Consider the following 7,164-nt stretch of genomic DNA (forward strand, 5'->3'; position numbering starts at 1 on the left):
TCAAGCAGAGCATGAAACAGATGCATGTGGGTAAATAGCTCCCACTATGCTGCAAGGATGTGTCTGTTGCAGGATGCTATACCAAAGCCCTTGCTGAGATTTTGCTCAGTCCTTACCTCCTACTGAACTCAAAGTAGGTTTGTCAGCGTTTAGCCAATGGGCCATTAAATTGTTTTACTTGAAGTGCTACACAGGAGCAAACTTAGCCATGCTGAAAACCAGCCACTGCAGTACCAAGGATGGATTTATGAAAAGGTACAAGGGAAGAAAAGAGATTAGTATGAGGGAGGAGAAGAGATTTGTTTGATTTGTGTTTTGTTTTGTTTTTAATGTAGCCTCAAATCATAGGCAGGGGCTGGCTCATTTAAATCCCTGTTTTCTCTTATCATGTTTGCTCAGAGGCACACACGTACATACAATCCTTCCAACAGTTTATCTCTGTAGGAATAATCTAAATCACATACATTGTGGTGTCTCCTGCTCTGGATTCCCAAGGGCATAATCCTTGGTGCTGTTGTTGCCCATCCCATGGGTGTGCTGGCTGGTGGGGAGCGATGGCTGAGCCAGGCACCCAGGCTGAACCTCTAATTTACAGGTTGAGGTATTAAAACACAGACTGCTTTCATGCCAAAAAACTATGCCATGCAGGGCCTGCAGCTCACCCAAAGAGGGGATGCATATTTGCAGCAGTTCACCAAAGAAACCGTGGTTTTCCTTCCCTCCTTTGACTCAGGGCTTGCCGAGCTGCATGAACTGTGCTGAGCTCCGCTCTGTGTGGAGTGGAAGTGCCAGCAGCAAAGCTTTACAGGTGTGAAGCTGAGCAGGTCCCAGGAGGAGAAAGAAACTGCAGAAAACCAAATTGTGGTAACAGAAAGATTTCTCAGTAACCATGGAATGTGAGCCTGCTGGGAGAGGAGCACACAGGGGATGAAATTAGACACAGAGATCCCAAACTTTCACCAATCCTCTTTTGCCTGCAAGGTTTTTATTCACCAGTTCTCTGTAATACACCAGCATTCTCAGTTTTATTATTCGCCTCAGGTATTCTCTGGGTATTTGCTTTCTGAGCAAATGATCACTTTCATTCAAAACTTTATAACATAAAGAAAGGGAGGGATCCATGAAGTATCCACATATTAGTGCCAATCCTGCTATCAGAGAAAAATCAGAGCTCTCCATAGATGATCACTGCATCATTCCAGGGCCAGAGGTCCTGCAGATTTTACTCCACAGGAGATGCATGTTGGGCTGTCACCAATTTGAGGGATTGCTTCAAGATGCTGAAAAATCAATAATCTGCATCTACATGCTTTGGAATTAAAAGCTGAGGGAAGATGAGTTGAGACTGCAAACTGAGAAACAATGTTTTTCCCAAAACACATAAGTCTTTTGAAAAAAAATAACAGCATTGTAGAGATCATTTAAAATCACACCACATACAGCACAGAGCTGTGACAAGTGCTGGGATGTGCACAACATCTCAGTATTAACTCCTGCCTTGAGGCCCACTGGAAATGAGAATTGCTGCTCCAGATCTCAGCCCAGCCAATGCCAGCCTGTAGAAATATTGCTTGGGTACTGCTGGTGGCTGCAGTTTGGGAAGCAAAAGGAAGAAAAACAGTTGCACATTCACTGTAAGACTGCTCTAATGCAAAAGAATTCAGGATTTGCTTAAATCACACAATTCAGAATTGTTTTTCTGTAATGCATGACCTTAAATTAATAAAATTCATCAGGCTGATACAGCCAGATGTCCCCCCCATTGCTGTGCTGTAATTACCGTAATAACCCACCACCTTTGCCTTTTTCTGAAGCAGCTCTAATGTTCTGATATTCTTTTATTAAAGCTGGCCCTTTCACAGCTGTGCCATTGGTATCAGATATCACCACCAATGGCTTTCAGTACAGCTGTCAAAGAAAGAGGGAAGCCTTTTACACTGGAAAACTTGAGTCTACTGAAACACAAAGGAGGCTGCTGAATGATGGCTTTTACTAAGCTTTCACTCTGGAGTGACACTTCTTTACTAAAGTCCAGCATGTCTCTAAGGAGGCTGTTTTGGCATTTTCATAACAAACCCAGGCTTTTTTTACTTTAGAAAAACACCCTAAATAATGTTTATAATCTGCAAGGTAAGTATTTGGCAGAAGTAACCCTATAAAAGTCAAAGCCAGGCATTTAAATCTATCTTAAATATTTTTTGATGTTCCTTTTGCAATGATTTTAGAAAGCTGGGCTGTACTCATTGCCACTACAGTTTTCCCAAGGAGCTTTTGCCTCTTGTGCTGTCACAGTTGGTGGGAAGCATCACATGAAGTTTGCAGAAGGCACAGCCAGACAGCATGCTCCAAACTACAGTGTTACCCCTGCAGCCTGTGAAAGCCAAGAGGGTTAATGGATGGTGGCTGTCACATGGGATATCTTCTTTGTGGTATTGGGGAAATATAGAATCAGATAATTTTTTTGGTTGGAAAAGACCTTTAAGCTCATCAAGTCTAACTATTAACCCAGCACTGCCAAGTTCACCACTGTACCATGACCCTAAGCACCACAGCTACACGTCTTTTAAATACCTTTTAAATGGTGACTCAACAACCTCCCTGGGCACCCTGTTTCAGTGCTTGACAACCCCTTTCAGTAAAGACATTTTCCCAATAATCAATCTAAACCTCACCTGGAATAACTTGAGGCCATTTCCTCTTGCTCCATCATTTGTAAATTAGAAGAAAACCCACCTCACCACAACCTCCTTTCCATAAAGTCATAGAGAATGAGAAGGTCACCCCTAAACCTCCTTTTCTCTGGACTAAACAACCCCAGTTTCCTTGACTAGTCTTGTGCTCCAAAGTCTTCACCAGCTTCATTGCCCTTCTTTGAACACACTCTAACACTGTAATGTCCATGTGAGGGGATGGATGGAAGCAGAGAAAGCCATCAAAGAAACAGTGGTCACCTCCCCTATCATTCAGATTTGTCCTCCTTGGCCCCAGACACATGGTCTCTGCTCGGGTGCCCTCCTCATGCTGGGTGGCCCTACCAGCAAAAGGAGCTGACTAGAAAATGGGAAATCCACTTCACATATGATAAAGAAGTTTCTGATTTTTCTTCTCCAATTTTGGGTAAAATGAACTACTTTTAATGAGAGCTAGAAAGAGGAATGACTCAGAATAGCCAGCAGCTAATTACAAGCTTGTATTCCCTTCACTCAGTCCTGTTCTCAACATTGCCCAACACCAAATGCATTGGTTTCAACAAATGATCATCTTATGATGAAAACCCCTTCTGTGGGAGGATGTCTGCTGGTGCCATCCTAGGGGCTCCAAAGGGAATCCTGAACCTTGCAAAGAAAGAGTAGGTCCTGTGGGTCAACAGGACTAAGAAACATATTTCCTCTCCTCATTTCAAATCCAGCCTTGGCCATTGCCACTACGATTTGGCCACCCCACAAAAGGCAGCTGGTTTCTTCTCTGATCACTGGCAAGTGCAGCTTTTGAATATGGTTAGTTTGAATATTTACCCATTGGCCTCCAAAAGTATTGAATGATTTTTCACTCTGAAATCACTATTCCTCTTAGGAACTACAAAACCTTTCATCCATCTCCTTGGTCCTAGGCTCTGATTTGTGCAGGATGCTGTATTACAAACAGCACCGGTGTGCTCTCTGTAGTGTTGAAGAGCAGCAGCACAGGTAATTTATTTTTTAGAGCACCATCTGACTTGCATAGGCTCTGTGGGTGTTCAGACCCAGCCACAGGCAGCCTGAGCCTGCTTGGCCAGGCTGGGCAGCTCCATCTGCTTGTGCTACAGCTCTTCTTGGGCTTACTTTTTGCTCTTTTCTTTCCAGAAACTGTACTACACAGTTCTGACTAATCCCTCAGGAATGTCTCAGGGGAGGAACTTCCCACAGAAAAGTATGGTTTCTTGCATCATAAACCCCCACTCAATGCATCTGGCCCCAGGACAAGGTTCCTGCAACGTTAAGGAAGACCTTACTTGCTCCTGTGCACCTTTGTATAGGCACAGTCACAGATCTCATGAGACCTTCCTTCTACAGGAAGAAAAAGCCCAATTCACCCCCATTAATGTCCTTCAAATGTTTTCCAGTCCTCCAGAAATAATCAAATTGCTCACCCCTTTTTCAGAGCATACAGACAGTGACTGTGGTTTGAACTCCCTATCTTCAGGCATCCATCTCTGCTTCCCAATAGCCAGACCAACACAAGACTCAAACACAGGCACTGGAAATAGTGCCTACAGAGATGTAACCACTATATATATTTAAAAAGTAGCTTCTTCCACTGTTATCTAAAGTCAAACAGGTGACTGCTGCCTCTTCACGAGCATTGGTGAAGTCAAATAACTGCTTTGCTGTTTCAAAGTTCCACACTTCATCTGTCTTTAAAGAAAAACAAAGAAACAGAAAAAAGGACTAAGGAATCATAGAATGGTTTGGGTTGGAAAGGACCTTAAAGATCATCTAGTTCCAACCCCTCTGCCATGGACAGGGACAAAAGTTTGAACTCCAAAAAGTAGCTCAAGCTTTCCACTTGAAAGGAAGAAAGCAGCTTTCCCTGCTAGTTAGTGTTGCTCGTGGCTTCTTTGTGCCCTGTCTCTGCCTGCTCTCACCCCCCCTGCAGATTCTGAGCCAGCTGGGCTCCTAGCATCCCATCTCTGAGCCGTACCCTGCAGATCTGCTGTAAGGTTTGCAAGAGCCTTGGAGGCATACAGGGATGTGGCAGAACCCTGCACAGAGCTGAAAGCCCTGCTCACCTATGAGGCATCTCTTTGGGCAGAAACCACTGTGGGATTGAAAGGTTAGGGATGAGGAACATTTCCAGCCAAGCTCCTGTTGAAAACAGTTTGCATTTCTGCAAAGCATTTATTTATAGAAGTGATTTTTCTCTGGGATTTGTATGAGCAAAAGGAGAGCAATCTTCAGTGCAAGGAGGCTGCAGGGCTGTGCTCTGGGATGTCTGAGCATACCCAAAGCAATGCAGCTGAGCTGTGGTCCTGAGCTCACAGTCAGCAATGACACCAGTGACTGCCATCCCACACCAGCAGCTGCTGGGAGCTGCTTGCCCTCCACACCCAGCTCTGTTGCAGCACAGCATGGCAAGGGCTCCCACAGCCCTTTGCCTGGGTAGGTTGGGGTTCCACGGCCAGACCCCCAGTCTCCTCCACCTGTCATAAGCAGGTTGTGCCTCTTTTACTCCCTTTTGAGCTCTGAACACCATCTGGTCCTCTCTGGCTCTTCATGGAGGAGCTCCCATGGCCAGCTGTACTCTCCTGCCTCTTGAAGCTTCCCCTGCCCCTTCCCCTGCCCCTTCCTCTCCTTCAGCTGCAGCACCAAAGATTCATCCTGCAAAACCAGGGAATCCTCCTCAGCACGGCTGGGCAGCTGCGGGGGGGAGGGTGAGAGGGGAGGCCAAACCCCTCCAGTACCAACCACCTTTCCAGAAAGCAGCATTGTGATCCCGAGTCTCTACATTTTCCTCCTTTATAATTTTAGAAGTAGTTAACTCCTCTCTTTTTAATCATCTTGATGGATTCCTCCTCCCATACCCATAAGATTTCCTAATCCTTGATGACAATAACTGAGTTTCCCATTAGCTGACACAGCACTCTTGCTCCTCCCTAACAGGTAACCACAACTACAACACCCTGGCAATTTTTTCACCTTTCTTTGAACTTCCACTTTGTTGGGAATTCTTTTCCCAAGGAGCAAGGCTGCAGTTTGGTCAGTGTTTCTGCACATGCTTCTTGTCCCATCACACAGGTACAAATGTGCCTTGGGCAGCTCTGGGCAAGGAGAGCAAATGAAAACATCAGAAGGACTGAGAGTTGCTAAGAAAAGTTAGAAATTAAAAGAAGAGCAAACAATTCCATCATCCATTCCAAAATCAGAATTGTTTTACTAATACAGAAGAAGAGGAGTAAGGAAAGCCCAGGGCATCTAGAAACCAGCACCACAGAGGGAGCTGAGGTTCTCTCTTCCCCTTCAATAGTCCACCTTCATTTCCATGCAACCTGGAAGCTGCACAGAGGTAGATTTGGTCTGGCTGCAATCTGCTGCTGCTGGAAGAGTCACAGAAAATGCTGCCACAGCATTCCAGAACAAAGTAATTACATATTCTTAACTTTATAATTTTGAATTAAGCACATTTTCTACTTACGGTCTACCCAGGGAAGCTGAACGTGAAGACTGAAATGCAATGAGTGTTTGTAGTCATATCATGAAGTAGAAGCATAGTTGTGGTTGTGCCAGTGTCAGCTCTTTGAGATAACTTCATGTCTGCCTGCTGTCTGGTGAAAGGGAATCACAGACAGTGTGATAACAGCCTTGTCTGCAGTTAGCACATTTAGGCTGGAAAAAAACAGTGACCTTCTTGACATTTATTGGATCTGCAATGTAGATGGGCCATTAACCTTGTGCACATTCTTCATACTACACTGATAATAATATTTGACTAATTCATGGTGTTGCTGTTAAGTAATGACTGTACTTTGCTTTGAGGTTACAGGAGGGAATGAGCTATTCTTGCATATTATTACAAGAAGTGATTTGAGGTAACAAAAGTTCCTATTTTTTTCTTTTTAAGTGCCTGGGGACAGAATGACAGAGGGGCCTGAGTTGGGAAGGGGAAGACTGAACTTCAGGGGTTTCAGATTTTCAATGTTCCTCATGAAAATAACAATTTTTAAGAGGTATTGTTCATGTGGTTAGGCAGCAAAGAGGATATCTGAGGAACTGAAACAAAAGCCTCATCATAACTGTTGTTCTGGATGACAATAAAGAATAACCTAAGGGGACAAAAAAAAGAAATATTGCCCCTGCAGTTAATTTGCTCTATTTCTAACAATTCAACTAAGCCTAGAGAAAACAAATATATGGGTTTAAAGATGGTTGCTATAGAAACCAGAAGAGATTTCATAGTTGCTTATGAGAGTAAAGGAGGTTCTGATTGATAAGACAATCACATTCAAATAGTCACTATGGAAACCCAAGGTGACCTGGAGGAGCTGTGACTCCTCTCCCTCTGCTCTGTGGGCAGATGAAGACAGCCTGGGTGGGGGAAGGTCTGGGCTGGGTGATGAAGGATGTTGTAGCAGAGCAGCACCACACTCACTGTGATGCTAGAGATGCTCAGCATTCCACATCTCAAAGC

This window comes from Calypte anna, chromosome 1 (assembly GCF_003957555.1).
Source record: "Calypte anna isolate BGI_N300 chromosome 1, bCalAnn1_v1.p, whole genome shotgun sequence".
Taxonomy (NCBI): Eukaryota; Metazoa; Chordata; class Aves; order Apodiformes; family Trochilidae; genus Calypte; species Calypte anna.